At 39.1% G+C, this 19,492-nt stretch overlaps 1 long non-coding RNA gene across 1 annotated transcript; it reads left to right on the top strand.

Moving 5' to 3' along the window:
- The first annotated feature begins 236 nt into the window (after window positions 1-236).
- On the top strand, window positions 237-19,260 carry LOC125696360 (uncharacterized). The gene is made up of 3 exons (XR_007378323.1): window positions 237-295; window positions 13,717-13,907; window positions 18,079-19,260. It is a non-coding gene; the product is annotated as an uncharacterized LOC125696360 (long non-coding RNA).
- The last annotated feature ends 232 nt before the right edge of the window (window positions 19,261-19,492 follow it).

The following is a 19,492-nucleotide window of genomic DNA, read 5'->3' on the forward strand; positions in this document are numbered from 1 at the left end:
TGTGCCCAGAGGAATACCACTGTATCAAGGTGAATTTTCTTACAGAATATGCTTAGTTCAGATGAAACAGTGTATGGGAACTGCTGAGTCACAGCCTGAACCTCTGATTGATCACCTGAGGCAAGCACTGAGTCAGCACTGGGAGAACAGGTGAAGGCAATTCACCTGTGCTGCAGGAAGGGGTGGAGCCTGGCTGCACCTCTCCTAGACCTGTTTAAGAGCTGACTGCCAGTAGGGAAGGACCTTTTCTGGAGATCTGCTCTGCTGGTGTTTTGTAAGTGAGCCCAGGATACAGGTAAGCTTTCTATCTGTCCTCTTTTTGTTATCGTAATCTGCCTTGCCTGTCTCTCTTGTTTATTTTGTAATTATAACATCTTAATATTTGTTGATTATATGAACAGGCACACAAATACTGTAGGTTTGTATACTGTGACTATGTCTATGGTCTGTTAGAAAGGATTTTTTTCATTACATTTAGAACATTCAGGGCAGGAGACTATCTTTTGATTCACCAACCATTACAGGAAGGGTATTCTGCAAATGCCAAATGCCCCTGTGTGGTACAACCATCAATCTAGTGGAGCAAACTTGAAGGAGTCTAATTGGGATGCCTAGTTGAAGATGGTTGTGAAACCTTCATTGGTCAGTTCTAGCCATCTTCTAAAAAGCAGGATGCTTTTGTTTATTTGCCTAGAAATGTATTGAGCACCATTTCTGAGGTTTTAGGGCCTACCAAATATTTCAGGTATAGCTTTCTGTGGGGGAAGCAAAAGAACAATAAAAATAAAAATAAAAATAAAAAACACAGTTCCTGAGCACCATTATTCAAACATTTCAATGGCATTATTTGCATGACAATATTACTTTAGAAGAGTATTTTCCTAAATGATTGAGCGTTTTTGAAACTAGGTAGAGAGCTACTGCAGAATAAAAATTCATGTGATTGAATTAAACTAATTCTTTTCATCTTCAAATAGTAGGAATAATAGGACTGGGATTCATTTCTGTCGTAACATCCTACCAGATCTAACAGCAGTGTCATTCAGCCACTCTAATGTCCTGATCCCAATGAAGATAATACCCAGTCTCATGCTGATTTCACAGGGAGGAAAACCAATCCACCAAAACACCTTTGTTTTTTCATAACTTTGGGATGAGATCAAAATACTTTTTTTATTATTTGAGAGACATGATGATGTGTGGCAGTGCCAATATTGTTGCTGTTTGGGCCTGTCATGCAGGAAAGCTGTTGTGCTGAATGTTCACTTCCATAGATGTAGTGATTTCCTCCAGGACTCTTTCAGATCATGTAAAAAGCCAGATTGTTCTCTCCTTTTCTATGGCCCCTTAAGTCATCTGGCATAAAGGCGTTCTCTGCACTCACTAAAACTGTCCTTAAGATACTCGCTTGTGATTGCATGGTAAATTTTTGCTTTAGGTTCCTTTTTGTGAGATGTCCTGTTTGCTTCAGTGACAGGGTACTTCATTTCTATTCAGTGTTTGTCTGCAAATTAACTCTCAACTACAGCTGGGTAAGAGTTGTGTGAATTAGAGCAGTTTCAGAATATATGAAAAATTCGGTAGTGTATTTTTTCTTTTCTTTTTTTCTTGGTGCAACTTATTTTTTTAATACTTATGGTAGGAAATTCTCTAGCCATATGTTGTTATTCTTTGCTTTTTATAGTGTTCCTTCCTTCTGCTCAGTCTCTCCCCCTACTTGTCTCTGCTCTGATGGCAGATACTATACTTCCAAATTTCCTCCTGAGCAGCAGGGTCAAATACTGAGCAACTCTCCTAGCATTCTTTTAGTGTGTTCTTACTGCAAGTGACTGATGGATTTTTATTTTTTTTTTAAAGGAAGAGTGAAGTTTTACTTCTAAAAACAGCTTATGAACTTTTAGTTTAGGCAACTGAAAAGCACTTAGAGCTAACAGCTCACTCTGTATTCAGGTCATGCTTTCAGATCCCAGCTCCTTTGCTATCTCTTTATTTTTTTGTGTTAAAGCTCTCCTTGATAGATAAACACTCTTCACCTGTGCTGAGCTTTGTAGGGAGTTCTGGAAGAGTTTTTTAGTTTAAAGTTTGTGACTGGGAAGGGCATATTGACTAGGTAGTGGTCAGCTGCCATGGCGTTTCAATGTTTTCTGTCTTTAAAATTTGGCAGTAGGAATTGAAAGTTAGTGTATAGTCTGAACAATTGCTAGGGATCCTTCTGAAAAAGAATCAAATTGGAATAAACTGAAGTGTTTCTCAGACAAAGGAAAAGAATTTCCCTTCTCTCATGCTGCAGAGAGAATTCTGATAAGTTATCAACAAATTCATTAAATATACCTTTTGATTCAAGTGCATTCTACTCTGTCTCTGCCTATGTGCTAACCAAACCAGCACCAGCCATACATGTAAGCTTTCTCTTATCTATTTTTTGTACCATACCTTCACCCTTTGTCTTCTGTTGCTCATGGGCACAGTGATGCTGAAACTGACACCAGCAAGACAGCCTTCCATGTCTTGTCATTATTATCTTACCCAGAAGTTCTGTAAAGTTCCAAGTAATGTTGTGTCTGATTCATTTTCTCGATTTCCCATCAGCAGGAGATGTCTTTCACCTGCAACTCACAAGTATCGTAAAATGGCTGGACACAACTCTCTCATCGCCTTGGGATACAACCGTCCCCTGTCTTGAGTTACAGATGCCCAAATGAACCCAACAGGCTTCCAGTCCCTATATTTCTATTTTATACATCACAAGATATGAGCAGAATAAGTAGGCAAAGTTTCCTTGTCAAGTAAGGTAAAAATCGATGTGCTGGGTGAGATAAATTAAACAAAAGGAAGGTTGAAAGTAATTCTTCCCACTGCCTCTTGTGTCTGCACAGGAAGATCTGCCTCAGACCTTCTGCTACAGTCCTTCTCACTCTGCTCAGCCTGTGTGGTCACATCTGGGGACTTCTCTGCTGTCTAGGTGTTGTGCTGGGCTCAGGACTACAAGTCTTCCTCATGAAGCATTACTGTTGCTCTAGCAGGATGTAAGATGTAGCTCTGTATGGCAAAATGGAGTCAAATATTATAACATGTTGCATATGTTCATGTATTTCAGAGTTTAGAAGTGTATATAATTCTCCACACAGCTTGAATTTTAGACTAGTGGATGTACTTTTTATAGCTGAATTAACTTCTTGCAATGATTTAGCTTTTTTTTCCCCTTTTTCCCTCAAACAATTTTTACCTCATTTATTGCCAGCCTTGGAAGGCACTTTCTGCTTATAAACCAGTCTCTTCAACTGTGTAACACCAAATTTGAGCAGCACTTAAAGTGCTGTTAAAGATTCCCCTGCTACCTCTGGAGAGTAACTTATTCTCTTTGCTGCTGTTGGAATTTCTAGATAATGCTCAGCAACCCACTTGGGCAACATTCTATATGTTGGTCACTAATTGTCTGTTTCACGTTTTCATGAAACATCTGGGATCTGAGCTGAAGAAAGACTGAGCATTAATTGCAGCGAGCTGTAGCTGGATGGTGAATGCATCAAGTGCTCTAAAAAACCCATACAAATTACTTGAAAAATCAGGTTCTTTCTAGGTTCTGCTTCCTGCATTCATTATTGCTTGGAAATTAGGTAAATTCCTGCTATGTTGAAAAATACCACTTACTCCATACAGCATTGATGGCAGTGCATATTTTCTCATCCACTGCCTTGTGTTCTAGAAATTGGGTTGCTTCCCAATTTAATGGATTCTGACTGGAGAATAAAAGTGATAATGAATACGGGTTTTAAAGTCCAGAAAGTGTACAAACTAACCTAGAAACCTGACAAAGCAGCTCCTTCCTCCAAAATGTTTCGTGGTCTTGGAAGTAAAGGCAGCACCACTCTTTTCAGGACTATGGGATCTGAGTACTTGGGCGGATTTCCCTGTGACTGTTAAAATGATGCCTGTCAGGAATTCACTTAGAAATCATTCCAGTCTTCTGTACTTTCTTACCAGTTGGTTACAGGCTGCTTCACACTGAAGAGCAGTAAGACCTCCTGTGTTAGAAGTGTAGGAGAAGCTCTTAGAACACTTAGGAATTAAGAGGGAAGCTTGTTCATTCCTGGCCCAGATCTTTTCCTATCTCAGAGCCACTCGTGATTCCTGACCCACGGCCATTCTGTGTCCTGCTATGGCAAAGTCGCTGAGGAAACCACAAAGAGCATCAACTGAGGACAGCCTACAGGCTGCTTCAATCCGCCAGGCAGGCCTTTGCCTCTAGAGGTCTCCCAACTCTTCGTGCGTCTGAAAACCCAAACACAGCGCTAGGTACCTCTGTTCTCAGAATGTCTCTTGCCTTTCTTCGACTGCCCATTACTCAATCCTTCAGAATTAACTCTTGTAGCATTTGTATTTTGTAATTCAGAAGCACAGTTCTGTCTTGTCTCAATCTGACATCAGAACTCATCAGCTGACCTTATAGAAAGTTTTCTTATAGGAGTTATACAGGGGGAAACATGGGGCAGTGCAGCCAGGTTGTGTCATAATGTGTAAATCTGCTGGTTGGCAATGAACATTTAATTGATGTGCTCTATAAGCATGCATCCAAGAAACTGAATGAACTTGAATTATTTTTATTTTTTATTTTATTTATATTTTTTGTGTCTCTTGACTGCAGAGAAAGAAAATTCTGGCAAACATTTGTATAACAGCGTTGTGGTATCTCTGCCAGGCTCCTTTCTCCTGCAGTGCAGTGGGTGCCAGCCCATCCCAGCCATTGCAGGTGGGATTGATTTTCCCACTGGGATTGGTCAGCCTGCTTCATATCACTGTGTTATATAGGCATTGCACCTTCACAGGGGTTTTGTCTGATCTGCATCAGTACAGTGAGAAATCATAGCTACTCAGCATGGCCCAGTATTTCCTTGTCAGCTGGATCCACAGGCAGGCTGCAGCAGGAAAGGGTGACATGCTATCCTCCTATCTATTTGCAGTTAGACCTGTTTTCCCATTCAGGGGGGGAAAGCAGTTGCATTCAAGATGCCAGCAGGAGTGCAGCAGGAAATGCAGCCTATCAGACACACAGTCAGCTGCTTCTTCCTGCAGGTGCTGATGGAGTTGGTCAGCCAGGACTGCTGCCCCAGCCCCAGCAGGATGCTGGCTGCCATGACCCAAAGAGGCAGCGAGTCCTACAGCAGGCACCCCTCTGCCCTGGGGAGAGGGGGAGAATCACTCCCTGTATTAAACATCCCATATAAAGGCTTAAAATAGCCACCCTTGTTTAAACTGAGCAGACCCAGAGGCATTCAGGACGTGCACAAATGTGAAAGTATTCATTTAAAGAGCAGTTAGCTATAGAAGAAATGTTAATAGCAAAAGTTTTTTGTGAAAATTGGAGGAAAATAGGAACGTGCAGTACCTCAGACATAAAGTAATGCTGATGTGTGCCAGCTGATGGCTGACGTCCTCAGTTCAGAGGGATCAGCTAAGTCATAATAACACAGGAGAATGGGAAGATGCTGCTGCTAAATGTGCATTCTGATTCAATGTAAAGCAACCAGAGATTTATAGGCAGAACATTTTTTCATAAGTGTGGCATGCTAAGAAGAAAATTAATTCCCAAGTCATTGGCAGAGTTACATAATTTGTATGATAAATCTTTAAAATAATATATTATTCTGGAATGTATGTATTCAGGTTTTAAAGAATAATATTTGAAATGTATTCGAGAGCCAACTGTGCTAGGAATCACCTGGATTGTTAAAAATTTCCATTAAAACATTGAGGCACATGGACACTTTACCTTACTGAAAATAAATCAAAAGATTTTATAGCTTACAGTTTTGGTCATTGACTGTGTTTTATGGTAAGGATTTTTGCTGGTGAGTGGGTCTCTTGAATGAGACCTCTGAATTTGTAGTATTTTCTGTTTTATCTTAAAGCAAGTTTCATTAAGGAAAAAAAGGGATTCAAATCTTTCTGCAAACAAGAGGAGCCAGCTTAATCCCCTTTAGGAAGCTGATAACAGGGAGGATTTACCTCCTTTCCATGGTTGCTTGGTTTTCAAGGTAAACTGAAAGCAAGGAAGGCCTCGGCTGCAGCTGTAATGAGGCAGCTGCTGCTTTCCGAAGAGCTGCACGCAGCCATCAGACAGCACTTGGATGCATGCAGACCTGTAAGGAGCTGTGAGAGTGATCAGCAGCCACAAACATGGGTTAAGAAGATTTGAGGAAATTTGATCAGTCTAAAAAAAAACCCTGAGAGAAGACTTAAGAGAACAGTGAAAAGTGAAGTAGCTCACAATTCTTACTTGCTGCAGGTGAGAAGTAAGATGTCATGGTTTTAAATTTAAGTGACAAAGATTTAAGGAAGCAAATCCATTTTGCTGATCAGCAGGTGAAGCAGAGGAACAGACTGCCTGTGGAAGTGTCACCACCTGCTACTGGAAGATCTGAGGAATTGGTTATAGTGTCTGAAATCTGCACTGCAGAATCCTTAGCTCCCAGGGCTGGTGCAGCCCTTGCTGTGCACCAACTTCATCTCAGAACAAAATGTCCATCGTCTCCTTCCTTCTCTGGCCCTCTTTTCAAAGCAAAGTAAAAGAAGGCATGCAGGCCACAGAGGCAGCAGAAGGACTGCCAGCATGTGTGTTGGATGATGCAGGGGTAGGAGTGAGACTGCTCACTGTGTGCTTGGCAGATCCCAGACTGGAACAGGTTGAGATGAGCAGAGGGACTCCTCCTGATGTCTTCTGGGTTTATTTTTTGGTGAACTGCTGTGAAAAATAAGTAGAGACAGGCGTCAGCTGGCACCTAAGTTCATTGTCATCTGAGAAACCCCACTCACTAGGACAATATTTGTGTCCCATGCATTGTGAGTTGAGGGATCAGAGACATGATGCCAGAGGGACAGCACGCTATTCTGACTGGTCACAAAACCTGGTATTATGTGGGGCTGTGACAACCCCCAAGGATGCAGCTTTAGGGACAGCAAGCTGGAAGTAATGTCAACTTTGAAAGGGTTGATAACAGCAGGACAAGGGGCAATGGTTTTAAATTGAGGGAGGGAAGACTTAGGTTGGATATTAGGGGAAAGGTCTTTACTATGAGAGAAGAGAGGTGCTGGAACAGGCTGCCCAGAGAGGTTGTGGATGCCCTGTCCCTGGAGGTGTTCAAGACCAGATTGGATGGGGCTCTGGGCAGCCTGGTCTGGTATTAAATGGGGGGGCTGGAGATTCATGGTCCTTGAGGTCCCTTCCAACCTTGGCCATTCTGTGATTATTCTGTGGTGTGCGCTGTCGCAGGCACTTCTTCATTTAAGGAGCACTCTGTGAAAATTGTTTAACATTCTCCTGCTCAATTCTGCCTCTCAAGTGTGTGAAATGAACCCATTTTGACTCATCGGGAATGAGAAGAGATGCATTATGTTTCTTAACCCTTCTCTCTCTGCTCCTTATATTACGCAAAGGAAAAAATAGGCCCAGCTGCCAGCACAGCAAGAAAAGCAGACAGCTTTAAAGATCTTCTACACACAACTGCCACTGGGAGAAACTTGCTGCAACTCAGCTGTGCTTTGTGTGGGAGCAAGTCCTTTTACTGCTCACTGTTGTCACTGAATGTGAAATCCTGTGATGTTTTCCTGGTCTAAGAACTTGGCAGAAGTGAATGCTAAGGAGGAGATCTCTCACAGGAAAGAGTGATTTTGAAGGAAAGATTGATAATTCTAAAACATAATTAAAGAGGCTTAGATCCACATACGTTTTTCACTTATTCTACCGTAAAGCACAAGACCGCAACAGAGAAATGGACAAACTGGGAGCACAGCAGAGGACTGCTGAGATGTTCCTGGGACTGAAGCCCATGATTTCCTGAGGGGTCAGGCTTTGCTCACCCTGAAGAAGAGATGAAGTTGGAGAGTCCTAATATCTGTCTTTAACTAGTTCTAACTACCGTGAAGGTAAATTACAGAGCAGACATAAAGCAGACTTTTCTCAGATCAGCTAAGCAGAAGGGCAAGAGGCACAGTTACAAGCTGCAAGAAGTCATGGCACTACATAATGTAAGGCAGGGGTTAGCTGCCCATTTCTTGTAAACACCTTTGGCTGCCGTTATAGTAAAATTTTCTAGTATTAACGTGATAATAATATAGCTAAGGAACATATGAAATGATTTTACGGCCATAGTTTTCTAGTTTTGTATGAGTGGTAAAAATATGTATTGAATATTGCAGAATACTGACGAGACCTTGCTTGATAATGAGTGGGGCCCATCCACTCCAATGAACTGAAATCTAGTAGAGCCCATTGGACAGCAGACTCACTTTGCTTTATGGTCTTTTTTTCAAAACTGATTTAAGCACTGAACTGTTGCTCAGGGTTTCTTCCTTTATTTTGTGCCTTCTCCCTCTCCTCAGCTTTCTGCACTGATTCACCTCTCGGCATCTGCTGCCCAAACAACAGACTCAAAGGCTTAACTAAGAGATTTTGATTGATTTCAGCTTTAGTAAGGAAGCAGCAGCTCTTGAACTGCTGCCCAGTATTGAAAGCATCTGTGGAACTACACAATAGAACCACAGTTTTACAGAGCCTGTCTTTTTAATAAAACACCTGAATGTATGGATGAGGATGAAACTGCTCTGGCAGCAAACATCCCCTTCCCCCAGCAGAAGAATCCTCGTTTGTGCAGGATAGGAATTTGTATGGAAGTAAAAGAAGTAAAATAGACACTTGATGATGGAGTGCTGTGTAGAAATCCCATTACCACTTATTGCCAGCACTGTAAGGCACAGAGCCTGGCTCCCTGATCCTTGTAATGCTGAGGGAAACATTCAGAGCAAATAGCTTGGCATTCAGGTGCTCTGTCTGGGTGCTCTCAGTCACCTTCTGTTCATTCTTTATTGTTTGATTTCATACACTTTCACATTCTTTTCCCATGAGTACTTCTGAGCTTTTCTCCATGCTGCTGTCTTCTAAGGAGGTCTCTGCCATTATGGTTTCCATTCTATCCTTCCAAATGCTGTCAACAATCCCCATTTATCACTTGTTTGTCAGTTCAAGACACACATACAGATCTGTAAGTGTTGCTGTATTTTCTTCTGTTTTGGGGGTTTTGCCTCAAGTTGGTTCTTTCTCTTCACTGTCACTATTAGAGAGTGCCTTGAGAGGCCAGAACCTGTCTTTGCTCTGTCAGCAAAAAGCTTTTTGTGTCTGAACCTTGATCTCAGAAGGTGCTTAAGACTTTGGCCCTCCACCAGATTTGAGATTTACCACGTGTCTTAGATGTTCAGTCAGGTATGAAGTGCTTTGCTAGATCAGCAGTATGTAACAACTGATGCTATCCAGATCTCAGCCTCTGTTGTGCCTTAGCAACAAAAATATACGTGGACTGCAAAGTACTGCACGTGGAATGGGAACTGTCCGTGCACAAGGTAGAGAGAAAGGAGACCTCTACCTTGCTAAGTGTATTCTGTACTGATAGGAGTTGCAGTGGCAGGCTGAGAATTATGACATGGAAAATGACTTTATGCCATGGAATATTTTGTATAACTTCCTCTTCTTGTTCCTTAAGGAAAAAAAAAAAAACATCTTTGGTTATTGTGATCTCACTTTGTTGGCCTGTTTATCCACCTTATATTACATTTAAAATAATTACTTGCATTCAATGAAAATTGCCAGAGGATAGGACATGCCAAAATGTTGAATTCTAAAGACAATGAAGATCAGTGACTAGGTAGAGATGCAAGATTTAAATTGGTCGTACACAATTGTGCTTAGTTTTAGCATGGTGTTACTTCTGCTTTTGTTGTGGTAACACTAAGCAGCCTTCTTGGTATTGTTTCAAATGCCTTTGAAAATGAGATCTGGAAGTCAACCAACCAGTGGCACTGAATTCTGTCTGTACAAATCTTGATGTGGAAGCAAATCCTATTCAGATTTGTAAGTCAAGGAGATCTACTTCTATGGTATTAAAGATTTATAGTAAGTGTATCATGAAGTGCTTTGTTCCGGGATGTTTGACATGTATATAATAGCATATATGCATCCAAAAGGGATTTGATAATTTGCAACTCAGTTTTTGCAAGGTGACTATGTCCAATATTCCACGGGTTTATATACTTGACATTTCGTGCAGCAAAACTGCTACACGCAGCAGTTCTCTCCTGTAGTTGTTTTCAAAATCTGTTAAAGCAAACAATCAAGCAATCAAAAGAAAAACAGACACACACAAAAAAGTAGAAGAAACATACATATGTATATATGCTTTAGCAAAGAGTTGGGCTAGATAATTTCCAGTGGTCCCTTCCATCCCCTACAGTCCTGTGATTCTGTGATATATATGTGTATATACACACACGCACACGCATATATATAGTTATCGTTTTTTCCCAAGGTGAATTTAGAGCTGTGGTTGAGAGTTTTGCTTTCATACAACTCAGTGAAATTACATCCTCTAATTTCTTTTTTAATAAGGGGTTTATAAATTGTGCACCCAAATTCAAATGTTCAGTGGAAATTCTTTGTTCTTCCTGCAGGCTAAGGCTGGTTTCACAAACTTCAGGCAAGTGAGGTCATATAATCTTTCTCAATGGCTTTATTGTCTTAAGATAACTATTCCCATTGCATGTTTTTGTGGAATATGCCATTATAAATATGCAGAGGTGAATTTTGGCAGAGATTTATGCTTTGGGAGCTCAGTTCTGGATAAAAAAATATCCGGAATGGTTGGATGCAACTGGATATAACTACTGGATATATCTGCTTTGTAACCTATTGTCTCACTCATTTTTCTCCACAGCAGCTGCAAATTAGGTCTGTCGCTCTGATTTTTTTCTGAAAACAATATCCACTTCTCCATGAATGTGAGTTATACCTGTCTCTCAAACAGTCTGCTTTGATTAACGTCATTCCCTGAGCTCAGAACAATCTGTACTTTGCTTGAAATGTGTTGCTTCTCTTTCAGATTTGAAGGAGGCACGTGATTGTCTTTGAACACAGAAAAGTGTTCTTCCTTTTTTCACCTGTATCTGTACATGTACTACAAAATAGCCTTACTGTCCTACGAAGGTTGTCCACTCAAGCGTTTAAAAAACAATTATCAACTTCTGCTTTAAAACTACTTATTTCACACTGCCATTTTCACTCTGTTTATAAACTTTAAAATTCCTGAACCATTAGAAATGCTTTAGTTAGCCCTCATCCTTTCTAAGTGAGAGCATTTTCTAACAAAAGAGTATGAGAAACAGCCTTACATACTGCCCCCATCATTCCTATTTTCTCTCTAGTCATAGATGTTGAATATAGTCCATGCTGATATTACATACCTCTCTTCACATATTCAATATATTAATTACAATGTACCTTCTTAAGTATGCAAACCTGTATGCAATACCTTGCATGGGTTTCCACTGTCATGAAGCAGCTGGCAACTTAGAGAAGGAAGACTGGAATAACAGCACTAACAACTTTTTGCTGTTCTTTTTCCCTCAGTATTTTTTATAAAACCACCTAGTTTTACAGCTATCTAGTCATACAATCTCAGATTTCAATCACAGTTGAACATTGCTGTTACCCTTCAAAAGTGTTTTTTTTAAGAGCATTTAGAGAAGACGCAAAATATTTACATACGCATACATATTTACATGATGTACATTTTATTTGCCCAGCCTTTTTCTCAAAGCTAACTGAACCACCATCTTCAAAATCCCACTTTGTTGTGAAATCTAATGCTATGATGGCATCATATGGCTTTTGTTATGGTGTTTGATGTGGGGGAAAAAAGGTGATGAGCTGACAAAAAGGCCTGCCTTTGAAGAGCCCTATTTCTCATGTTATGTTCATTTTAACGATCAACCATTTTTCAGCATCCATTTGCTGTATTCATTTACTGTGTGTCGCTTCTCATAGAGGCATCCCTCTGCCTGCTAGTCCTACTAACTAGGTGCAGATTTGATGGCATTGACAGAAGGACCACATATAGATTCTGTTTCTACAGATCAGGTCGTATTTTATCAGTAGGTGGAAATGGCTGAAACTGTGCTACAAGGCACCACAAAATTTATTCACATTCTTTTGCTTCTCAGTTTAAGTATTTCCTTTTGGCTTTCAGGATCAGATCATCACAGCACTAAACTTGAACAGCCACATCAGCTGCAGTGAATAAAGATTGATCTCTCAATCTTCTGTTTAAAGCAGAATGAAGAATACAACTTTTCAGAGCTACTGCCCTCTGCTTATTCACTTGACATACTTGAATCAATAAAGGGACAAATCTTATTCCCTAATGTAAACAGTATATTGACCATAAAGGAAATAACCTCAAATTATATAAATTGGAAAGGCTATCACCCTTGAATCATTACAAACAGAGATTGGCTTCTTTTTAGTTGACAGTTTTTGTTGCTATCGTGTTCAAATAGCTCTTGCTGTGTTGGATAGCAATATTGCCTGAAAGCGAACTGCCTCTATTTCTATTTACTCAGCCATATCATCTATTTTGATATGGCTGAGGTTCAGCCATAGCCAGAGCATGCTCTGCTTTCTGTCTGTTCCTGTTGCAGTTTTCTAAGCTTCTTGTTTAACGACATGCAAATGCCTGAGCAGTTATTGCTGAGGAAGGAAGTATTTTATTTCAGGGGTCAGAGGATTTTATTATTTTGTTTTGATGACTCAGAAGTTTAAATAAACGCATTAACTAGGAACTGGTACTTTATTACCTGGCTGTTCCTGACATGCTTTATTCATTTGCAATTGATTTCATATTTCAGGAGTATTTGCTTTGTTTTAATACAAAAAAATACAGTGAAGCAATTTTCCCATCACATGAAGTAGTCTACCTTTGAAAAAATCAATAAAGCAAGGTGAAAATATAGTCTGCAACTCACTGAAATGGGCATCATGGAAAACTGTCACTCTGCAGTGATTTTTTTTTTTTTTTTTTTTTTAAGCTGACTACCTATAATGCCATATGGCTTTATCTTCCTGCAGTTCTTCAGTTCTTGCTTGGTGACCATGGAGTTTGTCACAGGCAAATCCCATACAAACCACTGGACCACAGTATTGCTGGACCATAATATTGTTGACTTTCTGCTCAGATTTTGGCTGTGTTTTGTGGAAGGAGCCTTCTGACGTTGCAGCTTGATGGGAATATGTGGGAAGCATGAGCCTCTCTGCTCCCTGGAAGCTCTGAGTCTCCTCCAGCAGGTTTCTGGTTTCCCATTGAAGGGATGTTTGTTTTGTTGGTTTTTTTTATGATAAGGCTGTGGAATATTACAAAATCATTGTTTTTCCCCAAAGACCAGTTAGGTGTACATTGCTCCCAATAAAACATTGACACTTTGCCCTCCTCAGTATTGGCAGTATTCAAAAGAAGACCACTTCTCTTCACCTCTCTTTAGCAAAGTACAAACTGTCCTTTGGTTGTTTTTCTGTATACTGGTATTGTTATTTAACATCAGTGTTGCTGCTCAAAATTGAGACTGACCAAATACCAACCGGCTGTATTTAGAACATATATAGCAATATAAGGTCTCTGCCTCCAAAGGTTCTATAGTAATTAGACATTTTAATCAGTTTTTGGTTTACTTAAAGAAGACTTTAGGCTCCAATATTAATAATGAAACAGATATTTTAATTACTGCTTTGATGTTTTACTAATATTTTCCTTCTATTCTCTTGATCTAATATCTGGTCTCAGAACAGCTGTTTTCTATTGAGGGCAAATTACTCCTTTGCGTGTCTTTCTTGTCCTCCAGGCTCTTCCACTCATGAGGAGTTCAGTGATTTTGCATCTCTTCTTCTTGATCCAACAACCAACTTTCCTATAATTTCTCAGATTTGACTTTAATAGAGTCAATTATCAGCTAAGAATACGAGAAGTATAGGACGTGATCAGGCATATGGAGATCAGATCCACTTCTACAATCAAGACACTCTGCCATTATTGGTGAGAAGCATTACATACAATACTAAAAATGCTACAGTGGAAGTTTTGATATAATGCAGCAGCTGCTCCATTTGTGCTGCAATTTTAAGAGATTATTACAATGAGGAAATAGAGCAAGAAACAAAAATTACGTGCAGCAAGATACCAGCTAAGATGCTCTGTATTCCATTAAGTTCAGCACCACTGATTGTGGATACATTTGTTTGTCCCCGCATCATTCTTTAGCATCTATGAGAGTCATTTGTACTCAGAATATGGATGGGATAGATTTTATTTGCATTTTCTTCCAGAGTTTCAAAAACATTCTAAATCATTGCTCAAATTCCATAGAAAAAGATCATTTTATACTCAAAGTACAGACAACTTCCAAAAGAGACAGGTATATAATTGCACATGCATAAATATATGGATCTATTATGTTGAGGTGTACCCTTTAATTGCTAAGGAACTGGGGTATATGGGTACAAAACTGCTATTTATATGTCTGAGGCTATCTAAAAATACTGTATTACTGCTTTGTTATTCAGGTATTATAGTGTATGCATTAAGTGTAGAAATTATAGAAAGTCTCTTAAAGTTAGCAACCCAGCAATTTCCACAAACAACCATTAATTTAAAAAAAAAAATCTGCTTGAGAAAAATTATGATGACAGACTGTATATAGTATCGACACTGCCGTGCATCAGTGCTACCATTACTGTCAGCCCAATACAAGTTGAGAGTTAAAACAATATGGAAAATAAATAGAATGACACTGAAACTACTGGGAAAGACACCTTACAGAACTTTGCTGTGTCACTCCTCCACACTGCAAGGCTGGGACTTGGTCAGTCAGAAGCACCTCCCTTGTCATTGTGAGCTTGCAAGCAAGTCCTGTAGGAGAAAATGGGGGAGGGAAGGAATTTAGTCAGTAGTTCTCATTAAGGAGGGAGTAAATTAATTCAAATTGCCCCAGGAAAAATAGTTGTTAAAAATCTGAGAAGCCTAAATTCATTTGTTTATGTGGAAGCAAGGTAACATATATTGTACCAGTAATGCCTCAGTCATATCCTGATGGGAACTACCAAAGTATGAGCAAAGGCAATGAAATAAGTAAAGAGAGGGGAGTGGAGGCCTGTGCTTTCCTGTGCTGACTGAATTTGTCATGGCAGACAATTATCTGCATTCAAAGAAGGGATCCAGGTATTCATGGAGGACCGGGAAAAGAAGGCAATGGAAGTACTGAGAAATTCTGGAAATATGTGGCCTTTGAGCCCTGTATTTCTGAGTGGTGTCTTAACTTCCTCATAGTTCATGTTTCTATTCCACAGTAACTATGTATCCCAACTAAGAAAAGGAGGATTAGTACTGTATGTTTGAATCCCATTGCTGTGATGCATGTTGGTGCTCTCTGCTGTATCTCTGATTTTAGCACAATGCAACCTTGTTTCCAGCTTGCTTGTTTTCTGATAGACTGAGTTGCAAGGAGTGTGTTAATGTCTTTAGTCTTCTTTTATAATGAGGGAGCATTATATGCGTGATCTTTTGTTAGGAGTTGAAGATTTTGATATCTCAGCAAGTGTTCCCGTCTCCTACTTTTACTGCAGAGAAAATAATGCAAGTGAACTGCAGGTTTCCATTATAAATGGAGTATGTCTGAAGAAGATAGTTTGTGCCCAAGGCAATACTGAAGTTATTTGTATAGGAGAAATATTCGAGCATTGATTGTCATTTGTTGTGTTCCAGTTTGCTGTGTGGTTGTGTGCTGTGTCACTTGCTGATTACACTGCTGTTAATGTTAAGTCCTGAGGTCTGAGCCTTCTTTTCAGTGAGTTATGGGGATGTGCACACACATCACAGTGAATATGGAAATTCAATATAAAAGAGATTATAGATAAGCATGTCTGCCCTGCTTCTGCTTGTGAGCTGTAGATAGCCGATCAGAGAACTATTTCTCTGAGTGACTATCTAGTGAGTCACATACTTTGTTTATAGTTATTGAGTTTATACAGTATTTTTTTATATTATCCTTCTGAAATGGAGTGAGAGAATTGGTCTGCTTTGATAAGGCCTTCTGCCTCTGCTTACTATTTCCAGTCTTACCATAGAAAGCATTATTGCAAAGGCTTAATTACGCTTTAGTAGGTTTAGCAGATACCACTTTGTGCTCTGTACTCCATTTCAACTAAAGAAAATTCTGAGAACCATCCATGTACAGTGTTATCAGCCAGGGCAAACTTTTAAGACTTTTGGAACCAGCTTCAGCATCTGAAAAGAGCCTCCAAAGCACCTCCTTTTGAGCTGCAAGAGTCCAGTGTCAGGAAACTTAGTTTGGGTTTTCCAGTCCATGTTTTCTACTGCATGACAGTATAAAACTATACCAATAGGACAGAACCCTGTATTAATGGCATCTAGGGCATCCATCAGTTTAATTGGCTTTTAGAGATTCTTAACCTCCAGACACCACATTTTTACTTCCTCGTATTGCTACTGCTCGTTGTTTGCACCTTTCACAGTCAGTATGAGGATAGTCAGTCCTATCCAATGTCTCAAATGTGAAGGAACATATGGAAAGTAAATCCGAAAATACCCGTGTGTTTTACGACTTTAGACTGAGAAGTGAAACTCAAGCTAGTATTAATCTGTTGACCTTTTACTGTACCCACTTATAAGGCATGAAGTTATATTCCTGAGTAAAGATTTGATTAGCAATGATCAAATTCATACTGAGTTCACTGGAAGTGCATAAAACATTTTTAATCTGGAAATATTTTGTCTTCATCTCAGATGTTTGTGGCAGGTTGCCGACAGCTAGAGGAAATATTTTTCCTTTTGAGCTTTTATTAAGTTTGGCAGCAAAAGAAACTTCACAGATTAACCATAAAAATTTCTCTTATTTATCAAAGAAGTCAACAGTCATCTGCTATTGTTTCTGATTGGGGCACTAAGAGTCACTGACCTATTTATGGTCAGGTCCTAGGAAAATCCTGGGTAAGGCAGAAGCATGACAATTTTTACTATAATTCACAGCAAAAACATCTGAAAGTATCAGATGAGAAACTCCTTCTTACCTTCTAAAATGGTGTAGTCTGCAGTCATGGTTCTGGCAGAAGGTAATTTTGCATGGACCTTTATGGAGCTCTTTTTAAAGGATTTTTAAAAGGATTTTTCCACATCAACAGCAACACCAAATTATATTCCCTAAATCTCTAGAGGGCACCAAACATTCTCTTATGCCAGCCACCCCTCCTGGTTCTAGATTTTGAGAATAAATTGTACCTAAATCCCTCATGCAGTGCTAGTGAGGAGTTTGGTAGAACTAACTTCTGTTTTTTCAGATACTTAAAGCCCTTACTTCCTGTTCTTGAGATTTGTAGCCCCCTTCCAACCACTTTCAACATCTATGCATGTATTCATTCATTCTAAGCAAAAATAGATATTATCCCACAGATTTGCTGCTTGGTTTTGCAGACATATAATAAGATTGGAGGATAAATTTTGGACAGCCATGCACTTTCCATTTAAGAAAGAATGCTGAATAGAAAAAAAGACACAGAGAAAGAGACCTAATCAGAAGATGAGTGCAGAAATTTGGGAATGGATGTGACAGAGGACAAACAGGACTGAAGAAGTAGGATACAGTAGGCTGCGGGAGAGGGTCTTAAAAGGAAAGATTGAACTGACACTGGTTGCCAAGTCATCCATACATATATATGAGTACGGATACATATACATTCAGTTTCTGATAGACTGCAGATATATAAGACATGGATTCTCACTCTTTCAGATTAAAGGACTTCTATTTCAGTTGGTCAGTGTCAGCAAGGCAATGCCTTCCTTTTTCTTCTTTCAGAAATTGTTGATTTTCAGGTTTTGGCTAATGAAAAAAAATGTATTTGGGTTTCAGATTTTTGACAGAAAATAAAGAGGAAAAAGTCTGTTTTCTGACTGACCAATCGTTAATTTTTGAATAAGTGTCATAGTTTTCAGGCTCTCAAGATTCTACCAGTGCTGTTCTTTAGATGGTGATTGTCTCTAACTTGAGCTTGTCTTGCTGTTCTGTGGCCAAATTCTACAGATTCCTGAGGAAAATGAGCAGGATAATTATAAGATAACTGCTCTGCATCACTGTAAATATTTTTTCTGTGTGCGCAAACATCATTCACTTTCAAAACTTCTTCTTGTCCTGCAGACAGGGATTTTACTACAAGAAATCTTCCAGAAAGAAGACTCCAAATGGGAGAAAGATGTCAGAGATCAAACACTTATAGTGAAGCAGGGCTATCTTCACTCTGGGTCTCCTGAGATTCTTATGTCTTCTTGTGATACCAAATTTGGAACTTGTTTTGTAGAGTACCTCACTCGGAGTTACCTTTTACTTCATTCTCATCCACTCTATTCAATAAATAATAACAATAGTAAAATGTATCTTGCTGTTTTAACCTTCACAACCACATTAATAATGTTTTCCTTCTTTGCTACAGCAGGAATAGTGACTTTTGTGGTTCTGACCGTTCAGACCATGGTAGAGATATAACAACATCTTCTCCAAGCTGTCCACAGTCACTGCACACCAACCAGGCAGTTCCAAAAGCAGCTTCATTCCTTAGTTACTTCAAATGCCTGGAAACTACTATAATGCAACAGGATATTAACATCCTGCAAAACTAAGACCTTCCCTGGAGCTCTGAGTTGTAGGTGTGAATACTCATGTCAGAAACTGTGGGGTGAGGACAAAGAAAAGTTCTGTGAAACTTTTCATTGAACATGTTAGTGCTTTGACTTTCTTGAAATGGAACAAATCTAAAATCTGTCCTCAGTGACAGAAGAGACAAATCTGGACTTCCTAGAGAGCAGTATATGATGTACATTCCTTTTTCTTTCATGATGGGAGTTGACAGAGTGTATTGTATTTTTGAATAGTCATTTCCTGAAAGTAATAGCAAAAATGGGAAAAAGAAATGAATTTTCCTATCCTGAAAGAAAGTTGAAGCTGAGATCCATGTGCAGTTGTTAAATGGCAAAATGTTAACAGTAAATAAGCACTATTCAGAATTCTTAATAAAATTTCAATAGTTTATAAATCTGACTTGAAATACAGTGAAGCTTTAAGTCTTTGGGACATTTTTCTGTTGCTCCTATTTAAATTAAGAAAAGGCAATTTAATAGTTATACATGTTTATTATATATGTGTGCATAGCTATTCTGTTATATAATCCTTTCAACAACTGCCTATTTTCCATTTGTTATCCATGAAAACACTCTCACAGATCTGTGAATGCAGATTTGAAAATCAACTTGAAAGGAAAAAAAAAAAAAGAAATGTTCTTTTTATGTTAATCTTTCTACATACCTTTGGACAGGTTTTGAAGTGGAAAAATCTTCACAGGTTCTACTTTTTTCCTTTTTGTTAAGAAATGTCTCAAAACTTTTCTAAAATTTGCTTTATTTGAAAAAAAAATCAAAGAGTACAATATTCATTCATTCATGGATATTAAAATCACTGACATTCACAGAGCAACACTTTAAAATAATTAAACAAGGAAGTTTGGTCATCTCCAGTCCTCGGACACCATCATGATTTCAGCTACACTCAGCAGGGGTCC

The sequence above is a fragment of the Lagopus muta genome, chromosome 7 (genome assembly GCF_023343835.1).
Source record: "Lagopus muta isolate bLagMut1 chromosome 7, bLagMut1 primary, whole genome shotgun sequence".
NCBI lineage: Eukaryota > Metazoa > Chordata > Aves > Galliformes > Phasianidae > Lagopus > Lagopus muta.